The sequence below is a fragment of the Leopardus geoffroyi genome, chromosome A1, assembly GCF_018350155.1.
Source record: "Leopardus geoffroyi isolate Oge1 chromosome A1, O.geoffroyi_Oge1_pat1.0, whole genome shotgun sequence".
Classification (NCBI taxonomy): Eukaryota; Metazoa; Chordata; class Mammalia; order Carnivora; family Felidae; genus Leopardus; species Leopardus geoffroyi.
Genome location: NC_059326.1, coordinates 207,055,133 through 207,068,406, shown reverse-complemented (window position 1 = coordinate 207,068,406; position 13,274 = coordinate 207,055,133).

Genomic DNA, 13,274 nt, shown 5'->3' with positions numbered 1-13,274 from the left:
GCATGTTGTTCACAGGTGAATCTGTGAACTGTCAAGATCAAATGCATTCACTTTTTTTTATACAACAGAAATTGCTCAAAATCTCTTCATTACTGTAGATCGTTCTATGTTTGGACTATGACTTTTTTTGAACAGACTCTCTTTTTTGTCTTTCCACCATATTAAATGATTTCAGTATACATTTAATATAGTGAAGTTTAAAGAACTATTATATGCACCAATACATATAGAGTACGTACATAACTATATTTGAGAGTCCTGATGGTAAGGAGAAGCACATTCAAATTACCATCTCCTTCTTCCTGAATAATTTTGTGGATTAATTAGCAAAAGAGAGAAGCAGAATATCAGAGGTTATCCATTCTTTACATAACTGCCCCTGAGATTTTCTACATAATCTGCTACAACTTAATTTTCAACATCTTCAATTCTTGGCATTTACATATGATTACAAAATAAGAATGATGAAGGATTAAATATAAATAGATTGCAAAGCTCTTAAAGACACAGACTGAACTGAAAACTTCCAACAATATTTTATGCCAAGAATTTCTTTTGTCACCATGGGCAGCAAGGTTTCTCTCCCTAGGCCTGCAGCAATAGATACTAACTCACTAGGTGAATAATAATCACTGAATTGAGAGCATTTTCTAAATATTTTTAATCCTATAAGCAAAGACAGTATTTTGTTGAAGTTTAAAAAAAGGATTAGGCCACTAGTAGTTCAAAGTATCACTGAGTCTTTGTTATTTGAATTCTAAAGTGCTCACTCATAGAAATATTCAAGCATTTGGATGGTAGTAGATACTCGTGTTGTATCTATGACATGACTGACCAGGTTGCTGTATATCCATGAGAATGTCTGGGGGGGAACAAAGTAGAGGGATATGCATAGCTTTACTGCAGAACCCTACCTGCTGTGCACATCAGAGTCTAACCTCTCCTGTGTAATGAGACACTGAAGCTCCTTCTTCTGAAGCCAGGAGAAGGTTCCACACCAACCTTCCATGCTGTGTCAGTATCACACGTCTCACTGCTGGTGGGACAAAGGAAGCTAATCTCTGCAATCAGAAAAAAAAAAAAAAAAGAGGAATCTAGCTTTAAATTCAAATCCTCTGCTTATTTAGACCCCATGTCAGACACCAACAACTCAAGCCATATCTCAAGTGCCACACTCCTTACTCAACTTATATTTCAGTCAACACACAAAATAGCACAACGTGGTTTTGTCAGCACAACATAGTACTTACTCACGTATTGCCTACTTAACTCCTAATGGTTCCCTATATATACACACATACACGTAAGTGCCTTATCCTAGTCTACAGAGCACTGCGTAACCCGGCTCATTTTTTTCTTTCTTCAACTTCCTCTCCTATTCTTGCCACATCACTCTCTTCCAGCCACTTGGGCCTTCTTTGTTTGCTCCAAACCACCAAGTGCATTCCTCCCAGAGAGCCTTAGCTCTAGCCACACTCTGATGGTAATGTCATGTCCACAGTTTTTCCACAGCTGGCTCTTGCTTCTCAGTTAAATGTCAAGTAACCATCACCTTCACAGCAAGATTCTCCCATCAGCTGATCACTGTAGACATCCTGACACTCATTATCACATTGCTTATTTTTATTATTTGCACTGCATACATTATTACTGGCTGTTTTTGTTGCCTGGTGATTTTTTTAAATCTATTTATTATCTATCTGTTAGTGCTCCCCCACAAAAAAAAAAAAAAAAAGCAACATGCAAATTCTATAATAACAGAGACCTATCACAGTCACCACTGTAACCCAGTGTTTGCATTGGGTAGTAATGTATAAACAGCGGGTAATAAATTTGTATTTTTTGAATAAAACAATGAAAACATAAAAGAATAAATGCTCTAGTCCCTCCTCCCTGACAACAGGGCCTAGAAAGCCAGCACATCTCATCTTCTGCTGACCATATCCACATTGGTCTTTCCTTCACCATTCCTACTACCCTCCTCTGGAGCTGCAACAACTCCAAGTTCAGGCTGATCTTGAGAGGAGTCTCGGTCTACTCAAGGTCACTTGTATCCTTTTCTTCTTCAGAGAGTCCACAATACAAAAGTGTAGTACAATTCAGCTCTAATGATAAAGACTCCATGCACTATATGTTCTCACTCCAAGTATCCCAGAAAGGAGGTAGCATGATATCCAGAGGGCAAATGGTAGGTTCGGCTATAAAATACTCACCCTTGTATGGAACCCTACTTTAGATCACTGAAAAAAAGAAAGGATTCAGTTACTGGGGACCTGACACATTTGTGCCCTGCAGGAGAAAAAAAACCCTGAAAATCCACCTGTTGTATCTTCAAAATAATTCAAGAAATTATCACTTAGCTAAATTAATTCATATCTAGAGCCAAAGACATTCTTCCACATTAATCAAGCTGTTCTGAGTTCTTGATGGATTTTCAGAACCAAGAAGAAACTAAATGGGAACTGCCATAGGAATATAGTACCTGTGATGGGCCACCAACATCAAGTCTTGGTTGTGATAACATTTAAACAAGGCTTTCTGATACAGAGAAAGACAGATACCATATGTTTTCACTCTTATGTGGATCCTGAGAAACTTAACAGAAACCCATGGGGGAGGGGGAGGAAAAAAAAAAAAAGGTTAGAGTGGGAGAGAGCCAAAGCATAAGAGACTCTTAAAAACTGAGAACAAACTGAGGGTTGATGGGGGGTGGGAGGGAGGGGAGGGTAGGTGATGGGTATTGAAGAGGGCATCTTTTGGGATGAGCACTGGGTGTTGTATGGAAACTAATCTGACAATAAATTTCATATATTAAAATAAATAAATAAATAAATAAATAAATAAATAAATAAACAAGGCTTTCTGAATAGAAATACAGTTGAAGAGACAACTATGAATCATGTTGCAATGAAGAGTTCATTCCTTTGGCAATAAATATATAATTTATTGCAGTTTCATTGGCTTACCAACTATTGCACAATATGAATGTAGATGGCTCTTGAGCAAAGTCTTCCAGGAAATAAACTGGACTGAACTTAAGACTATATTTCTTATTATATTTAGATATGACGATATTAATTTATAAGTGGCTGTATCCATGACAAGCAGTCTGTTTCACATTGCCTTGCAGTCACTTATGTACAGGATACATGATGTAAACTCTTAGATAGAAGCACAAATTGAATATTCAAAGACAAAAATCAAGAATCTAGGAAGCATGGTAGACTAAAAGACAAATTGAAATGGTAGGGCTATTAATATTAATAAAAATCCTTTCTCAAATTTAAACTTTACTGTACTTAATACTTTACAAAAGTAATTCACGTTTTCATATTATTTCACTTAAGCTTCACTAAACTCTATGAGGCTTAAATGAAGATTTTATTATGTATATTTCATAGATTATCAAAAAACTGACTGTCATAAGGGTTGCTCCATGTTAAGTTCTAAGCTCTATATTTTGGTTTATCATACATACCCTAGGTGTCTCCAATGTGCCAATTAGCATGCTAGATGCTACAGAATCAAAGATGAACATGACTGGATTCCTACTTATATCTTCTGAGGAGGGAGACAGATGGTTACATAATTTCTGTTGAATGTAATGAGCATTCAAGTGGAGGTTATCATACCTATTAACTGTCAGAACAAGCAACTGAGCACGTATTTCTGTGCAAGTCCTATGTCAATATGCAGGCATATAAACTGTATTGTATACTTTAGCCAACTGTTTTTGTTGAAAGTCTGATGTAATCCATATTCTGAAAAACAAATGTACTAATATGACAGATACTCTTGCCAAAGAATGATCTCATATTAAAAATAAGAGAAGATTGAAAGTTTCTGTTTAGGATTCTTACAACCAGAAAGTCAAGGTAGGATCATAAATCTTGGTTTGCCCAGAACTGAGCGGTTTACCAGGACACCGGACTTTCAGTGCTAACACCCAGAGAATCCCAGACAAACTATAATAGTTGATCAACCTAAGTCAAAGATAAGAATTCATAAAGCAAGTTTGTTATGTCAAGAACCAATTTCATTTAGGCTCAAACCCACTGGTTAGAGGAGTTAAAATTTTTTTTTTTCAACGTTTATTCATTTTGAGAGACAGAGTGTGGGTGGGGGAGGGGCAGAAAGAGAGGGGGAGACACATAATTCGAAGGAGTCTCCAGGCTCTGAGCTGTCAGCACAGGCAGAACCTGATACGAAGCCTGAACTCATGAATCGCAAGATTATGAGCTGAGCGCTTAACCAACTGAGCCACCCAGATGCCCCGATGAGTTTAGATCTATTTATTTTTGGATTGGGCTGGATTACAAAGACCAACCAGGAAGAGGAAGACAAATAATAATATTGCTTTATATTTGTATAACATTTAAGATTTACAAACATTTGGTTTCAATGTTTGTAAATTACCCTATGTTCATTTCAGGATACTGAAATTTACCTCTATTTTACAGATAAAGAAGCAGACTCAAAGAGATAAGAAATTTGATCAAGATCATAAAACTTGTAAAGTGCCAAAAAAACAACCTAGAACCCAGAGCACCTGGGTGGCTCAGATAGTTAAGTGTCCCACTTCGGCTCAGGTCATGATTTCCAGGTTCCTGAGCATAAAACTCTGCCATGACAGTGCGGAGCCTGCTTGGGATAGATACTCTTTCTCCCTCTCTCTCTCCCCCTCCCCCACTTTCTCTTTCTCTTTCTCTCTCTCTCTCTCTCAAGATAATACATAAATAAACTTAAAAAAAAAAAAAAACCTTAAAAAACAAAGAAACAAAAACCCAACTATGCAAGGATTCCGGATTACCTCAACCTCCTATGGTGAAAAGTAGTCCAATTAGTTAATCACCAAGCTCACCCAGTCAAAAATGTTATTCATGAGTATTAGTGTATTAGGCTGTACTTAAAGTGCATTCAATCAATAAGAGAACAAGAAGTGATAGAAAGTCAAGTGGAAGTTTACCAGTTTTAGTAACACTCTCAATCCCTGAAGGGCAATTTAACCAAAGGATCTGCGCATACCTAACTGCTTTGAATAGCTTAACTTTATAACTGTTTGACTATCTTTATTACTGTGTTGCAATAAGGATAAATACCAACCCCAGATGGTGTTTTGGAAGACACAAAACACCACACAGATATAACATTTTGCAGTTATTTTTAATTTATGTATATCAGGTCAGGATCCCAGCACCTGGTGCTTTATTGCACTTAGGCTGAAGTAAGAATTCCGGTCATTTTTCCACCCTTGAATGGATGAGTCAGATATTATTCCTGCTCTCACTGTTTCTGGGTCTACAGTCACATTTGCCATTCGCTCCAGTGCCAGGGTGGCACAATGCGCAGTAATTTCTTCTGCATGTGCAGTTCTCCCACCTTCTTATCTGATCTGAAACTCCTCTTACCGAACACAGACACTTCTGTGGTATTTCCCATTATAAATTTTGACCATAAAAAACTTTCACATTATAAATCTTACCATAAGAAAGCTCACATGAACCAATGAGTTTTTAAGAATGATAAAAATAAAATACCTCAAACTGAAATTTTCATACGTTCAAATTGTTTAATTTCCTGTTACAACTGAATAAAGGCTTACGGTTAGAAAAGAAACTGTAAAGGCTTATTTAAGAATCCCCTCTGTGCTCCCTTCCATTAGATTTAAGATCCATCCATGTAATTAGTTGTTCCAGTCTTGGGAGAAATTATGAAAGAACATGTCTCTAAGTAAGATAAGCGAACCCAACTAATTTCTCTCCTTCTGCCAGGGAATATTTTGTCCTCTTATAAAAAGTCATAAAAATATCTGTGATCATGAAGATCTGCATACCTCATTCCAAAATGCCAATAGCATATGCTTATTTTTTCAATTAAAAATTAATATGTTGTTTTTTAAAATTTCACACAATTGCCTAGAGATTGATAAAATTCAAGGTTGGGATTATATTTAAATAACCAGTCAGCAGTTTGTATTCCTTCAGTAAGTGTGCAAAGATACTAGCTTGGCCATAAAAAAAAAAAAAAAAAAAAAAAAAAGTGTTTATGTCCCTCTCCCCTTTCTAGAATATGGTAGTGTTTCTCAAAGGCATTCTCCAAGGCAGGAGGTACATTTTCTAGCACAGTCCCTTGCTTAAACCTATAGTCATATGACTAATTCACACCAATAAAATATAAGTAAAATGATGTGTGTTACTCCTGGGCTTGGATTTTTTTAAAGATGCAGGTAGTCCTCTACTCTCTTTCCCTTCTCTTGTTGGGTGCTAGTGGATGGTGGGGTTTCAGGATGGAAGAAACCCGAGTCCCTGAGACACTATGTGAAAGGCCACAACCAAACAGTAACACCCTCAATGGATCGTTCCATGACTGAGAAATTATGTTCCAGTATGTTAAACCATTGAAATTTTCAGTTTGATTTTTTATAGCTATCATTACTCTAATTAAAAAAATAAACAAATAAATCTCCATCCCTAGCATCTATTTTTTGTTCTGTCCAGAGAAATATGTTTGAAAAAGCCAGATCAACCCTCAAGTTCTTAATTACGTTAAGTTCTTAATTCCGTTAGGTGTTAGGTTAATTCCCTATCTCTACCCTTCTGACTATAGCTGTTTCTGTCTTTCAGATTCAAATATTGCTTCTTTAGAAAAGTCTCCCTCACCTCCCACCTATGTCAATTCCCTGTCTTGGTGGCCACCACAGTACCATGCATCTGTCCTTAGCAATTATTACAAATGTAATTTTATATTTACTTTTTGTAATTATTTGACTGATAACTTTTCTTACTAGATTATAAGCTTTTTAATTTCAAAAATAATATCTTTTTGTTTTGTTCAACATTGTGTCCACCATGTCTAGCAAGTGACTCAACACATAGTAGTCCCCAAATATATGTTTATTAAATGGATATAATGAATAAAAAGCTCAGTGTGGTATTTGTAACAGATGAAGACCAGAGAATGTAAAGAAATGATAAACGTACTTTTACGGAATTCACATCTTTCTCTATTCCTTCAAGTTCATTACTAATCTCTATCATTAAATAGAAGACGAATCAACTGACGGCACTTAATTTAACATTTTATTCCTGACAAAGGAGCATGCCCATAATCTTATCACCAAAGACTTCATTTTTTTACCCTGCTAAGCATCATAATCACTGGTGCCCCAAATATCATAGTAACATTTGCTGCTTTTCTGACCTGTAAGTTTTCCCCAAGATGTCAATGATTGTAATGTGGAAAAACGTAACTTCACTAAGACCTGATTTTGTTCCCTTTTTGTAATGGTTTCCCCTTATCTGCCCCCTCTGAAGAAAAGGTAGGACTCTTCTGAGGTTGAGACTGACAGAAGAAGCTGACCATAAACAATTCAGCCTTTTCTTCTCTCTCTTTGGACACTTCCCGCCAAAAAGCAGAATTCGCTGTGTACTTTCTGCTTCCAAAAAGAAGACACATAGAGTCAGTGCCTAGTTCATTGTTCTATAGACATTTTGGCTCGTGCTTTTTTTCTGTCTTATGGAAGCTTCATAGTTATGAAGCAGGGATTCTGGCTAAGTGCATGTTTTTCCTTAGTCTGGGGCACCTCTCACCTATCAACACCTTTTCTACTTCATTTAGTTAGCTCTTATTCTTTTAAAATCTGATTTTAATTATTGCTTCCTTAGAGAAGCCTCCCTTCAAGGTCTCCCATGAGATAGTAGTCAAGCTGTTGGTCAGGCCTGCAGTCATCTGGAAACTTGTTCCATTTCTTCACACAGAATGGCACATAAGTCAAGGGTCAGGTGGACCAGAGTAGAAGTTGGGGTCATGTCACTGTTGGGTGAACCCCAAACAAAAGGCTCTGGTACTTTTATGAATCCTGTGGTCAGGGGATGGGGGTGGGGGGGGTGTGCAGGGATTTAGGACTGGGAAAGTACTGAGTACTAAGTTAGTGTAGAGAAAAGTGTCTTTGAGGTTTCCTCCTCCTCTCCCCCTGCCCACTAATAAGGAGGTCCCCCAGAGGCACCTAATGAAGACCTCTGCCTAAGGCCTCAGATAAGGAGACCTCGGAATGAAGGTGCCCACCAGGGCTAGGAATGCAAATATGTGAAGAACATGGCTGTCCAGGCAGCCTATGTCCTTGGCTGCAACTCCTCTTAGAGTTTAGAGACTGCAAGGCACTGACTATGCAGCAGGTCTGGACTGGAGAGGGTAGCTTTCTCCTATGAAACCTGCCATGTAAAGCTTTCACAATTGCCTATGATTAGGCCCAAATGAATCATACACACGCTTTTAACCAGGAGTCACATTCCTCAAAGCTTCTGCTTCCAAGCTGACTTCCTTACATAGCTATTGGGAGGAAGCCCCAGTTCCTTACTATATGGATCTCATTACAGATTAATTGAGGGTCCTCATGACAGGACAGCTGCCTTCCCCAAAGTGAGCAGTCTAAGAGAAAGAACAAGGAGAAAGCGACAATGCCTTTTATGACTCAGTGTCAAAAGGAATGCATCATCACTTCTGCCATATTTTCCTTTTTAGAAGCAAGTCACTGAATCCATACTCAAGGGGAGGAGAATTAGATTCCACTTTCTGAAGGGAGGGATGTCAAAGAATCTGTGCACCTAATTTTAAAACAACCATACTTGAATAGACCACCTTAAGGTCTAGATTAAGATCAAGGTAAGAGAAATTCTGCTTGTGGTCATACATTTAAGCCACATAGTTTAGTTGCCACTTTGACCTCCATTTGAATGACTCTGACTCCAAACTTAGAATAAGGAAGAAGATATGACTGAATAGCATCCTTAAGTCCAATAAACCAAATTTTCAATACAAATTTTTTTACACTATTAACTGATTTTATTTAATCTGTAAATTCACACAATCTATAAATTCAGTGGCAGAAAAGGAATCAAATTATTCATTTTTCAATCGATGGATTATTTAAGATTATAGCAGAATCAAGTTTGTTATAATGATCTTAAATGGGATCAGTGTCTCTTTAAAACAACCAGTATGAAATATCTACCATGGTTAACATAATTCTAGCAAAGACAGAAAGGCTACCATCTGAAATACCAACCTAAGAAAATATGCTGAGCATCAACATCGTTTTCAACCACGTTTTGAATGTCAAGATTAAAAGAGTGAAATGCTAGAATCTATCCTTCTCACTGGAATGCTAGCAAACAAGTGAACCGAGGTTAACTTATTTATTACTGAAGGAAAGATGGCAACAATCTTTGAGGATTTGGAATTTTGTTTTATTTAATGTTAGGAAATGCTAGGGAACTATCACTTCCTCTCTACTTATAACTACTGTTGCAGTGTATTTACTGGAACAAAAATTCAGTTTATAAACTCTGCAAAGGAAATAAAAGCAACTTTACATTGGTGGTGGCATTACTTTTTACGTGGGAGTTCCTGAATAACATTGTGCAACACATCGTTGCTTGAGATTCTCTTCCTGTATTATGAAGTAACTAATCCAAACAGAATGCACCAAATCCCCTACAGATTTGGGGAAAATTACTGGCTTATGGACATCTTAATATTATGCTTCTAACATGCTGCTTTTTTTCTTAACTCTGCTGTTCATTGGAGAAATAATTTTTCTTTTTTTTTTTTTTTTAGTTGTATAAGAATTAGAAACATTAAACCTAAAACCAATTTTTCAAGTAAGAAAGCCCATAGCTGTTGGTCTTCATGGTTTCTCCATGCAGATAATCTCTGTATTTCCCAACCCCAAGTTACATCAAAGAACTGTGTTCCATCTTGCTCACCACTCACTGTCTCTCCAGCATCTTACTCGATGCCTGGTTAGTTGGAATAAATAACTGTGGAAGAAATTAGTGAATGCTGCTCTTTAGAACTAAATTATTGACCTTCCATGAGAAGGAAAACAGATACTTTTGCTACAAACTCTCCCTTTTGGGAGGGAGGAATTTCCTCAGACAGAGCTTTGAGAAGAGAACAACTGCATCCTAAGTACTGCGCCATACTTGATTCCTTGAACTTTCAAGATCATTTTGATAATTATCTAATTAATGACTACAAAGGCTTTGGAAAAGGGAAAATTCCAGATACATATGGAATTTTAAAAATTTAAGTAATGAAAAAATTTTATGCATTCAGGTATTTGGTGAACACTGGGGGAACAGTGATGAACAAGATAGATCCTGGTCCTAAGAATTTGCATTCCGGCAATGTATAGGGATACTAAACAACCAATTATGCAATTATTTATTCAATTCTAATTGTAATGAATGAACACAGAGGAGAACAGAGTGGCTTTGACACCGTAAAATAAGAGGATCTGATCTGGTAAGAGGAGTCAGAGAAGACCTTGATGAAATGCTGTTTGAGCTGAGTCCTAAAAGATGAACGGGAATTAACAGATAGTGAAAGTGTTCCTGAGTGAAGAAGGTGGAAGGTTGTTAATGGAGAAGAAAATTTATCCTGAGCAGACAGAAGAGCAGTAGAAAGTATCGAAGTAGAAATGAAATACAGTGTATTCAAGAATCTGAAAGAAGATCATGTCACTGGAATGAAAAAAAGCCTATCAATGGCCTATAATGATGTTAACAAAGGGATAAAGCAATCAAAAGAGATTTACTTTCTTAAAAGATTATTCTGTTTCCTGTTTTGAAGAAAGACAGTGTAGAGTAAGCTCTCCTGTGCTCCTCTATAAATGCGATGAAATACCCAGGAAAGCATCTATAAGAAAAGGACTCCAAAAGTAAGCTGCAAGTGCCAATAGCACTAGGAAGGGAGGCTGGGAAGGAAGAGGGCAAGCTGCTAGGAACCTTAAGACATGAGGAATAACCACATGGTAAAATTTCCTAAGTTTTCCTTTTATCTTTCGTATGCTCCCAGATTGGACACAGGAGGGGTCTAAGACACAGAAACACCAATAGACATAGGTCAAACAAAACAAACAAAAAGACAAGCTTGTTTGTCTTCCTGGCCAACATCTTGGAAAGGAAGGCACAACAGAGACCTGGGGAAGACTCCCCATCCTCGTTCTACAATCTGGACCTGGCAGCAGATTCCTGATCCACTGGCAGCAGGACTGGTAGGAAGCCCCAACCATCCCAGTCCTCACTGTACACCCAGTTTGCAGTGGCAATTCTGTCCTTGGCAGGGGCAGCATCGGCAAGAAGCCTGCATCTCCCCGCCCTGCACCCAGCATCATAAGAGGGTCCAGCCAGCGGCTTCTGCTCTTCTATCTCCTTGCAGAACGTGGACCAGTGACACCAGGTGGCCCAGAGAAGTACCCTCTATACCTGTAGGTGATTCCAGCAGGGAGTGAGCCTGTATCAGTTTGATCAGGTTGCTATAACAACATACCATAGACTAGGTGGCTTAAACAGCAGACGTTCGTTTCTCACAGTCCTGAAGGCTAGAAATCCAAGATCCAAGGTGCTGGCAAGGTTCTGTGGAAGCACGTTAGTGGTTCTTAGGAATTAGATACACAGGAGGGGATGGGTAGGATCATAAAGGAGTAACATGAGGTCGTCTTGTGACTGCATTGTCTGGTATTTTGATTGTGGTGGTGGTTACATAAATTTACATAGGTGATAAAAGTGAACAGAGCCACACACACACACACACACACACACACACACACACACACATACATGCATAAAAATGCATGAATAACTGGTGAAATCTGAATTCATTCTATGGATTATATCAATGTCAATTTCTTGTTTGTGATAGGCTATGGCTGTATAAAACATTAGTATTGGTGGAGGCTAAGGGAACGATGCATAGGACTTCTCTGTACATTTCTTTATAAGCTCCTATGAATCTATAATTACTTCAATATAAGAAGTTAAAGTTAAAAAAAAAAAAAAAGAAAAGATGTGTGGCTGCTATGTGAAAGTTAGAACAGATAGGAGACCAGAAGTGGGTTGTTGAGGAAAGATGATGGTTAACTTTGACCAGAGTAGAGTTAGAGAAGGCAGTAGAGAAGGAAGTAGATAAATTAATAAAATGATCGGGAAGTATCAGTATAATATCAATAAGACGTCATGATTATTTAGATATGAGGGTAAGGAGAATAAAACAATGAGGTTTCTGACTTGTAAAACTTGTGGATTTTGCTACCATTCAGTGAAATAAAAAATAATGAAAAAAACATTTAGGGAAGATACAAAAACTTTTGTGGGCTTATTTATTTTGAAGTACATAGAAAGTATACTAAAGAAATGTTATTGGGGCGCCTGGGTGGCGCAGTCGGTTAAGCGTCCGACTTCAGCCAGGTCACGATCTCGCGGTCCGTGAGTTCGAGCCCCGCGTCGGGCTCTGGGCTGATGGCTCAGAGCCTGGAGCCTGTTTCCGATTCTGTGTCTCCCTCTCTCTCTGCCCCTCCCCCGTTCATGCTCTGTCTCTCTCTGTCCCAAAAATAAATAAACGTTGAAAAAAAAAAATTAAAAAAAAAAAAAAAAGAAATGTTATTAGTGGAATAGATGGTCCAGAGTTCAGAAGTTGTGTTCAAATACAAAAGCTGGAGCCATCTGTACAGAGGTGACTATGGTGTGGCTACCCTAGATCAGCTGGGGAAAGAAAACATGGAGTGGTAAGTGAAGAAAGGCTAGGAGGGACTCTTATTATTCCACATTATTTAAAGTTCAGGAAGATGAAATTGCAAAAGAAATGAGGAAAGAGAGGCCAACTGGGTAAGATATCAGAATATATGAATTTAAGTCAGATTGAACTCAGAATATGTAAAATCTTTAGGTGGCTGCTTTATTCTTCAAATCAGACAGAATTTGAGGAGCTTTAAGGAGAAGGTGGGAAACATAGCTTTAAATGGAAAGAAACTGCCCATTTTCTTATATTGTACTATAAGGCCACATAAAGAAGAGGCTACTCATGACTGAATGTGATTTTCTGCAATGTATTATACCCAGAAGAACACTGTGAATAGACAAGGGAGTGTTTTATGGCCTTGAGAGGTTGGTTTGACATTTTCAGGAGCACCGCACTGGCTCTGCTATTGTTTTCCAGGTCCTTCAACAGATTCTATTTGACTTAAGACAAACAAGAGAAAACAGGACCTTATTTGGTTATAACCTTTTTTCTGAAAGGGTCCTAAGTATTCTGTGGACATCATTCTATAAACAAGATAAATACATAAAAACTCATATATAGAAATATGCTGACAATTATATGCCAGTTTCAGCAAAGAACTTAAAATACACCAGGCCATACCTACCTATTTTAAATCAGTCTTATTAGAGTCTGTTATACTGGCATCACCATCACTACCACCATGATAATGAAGA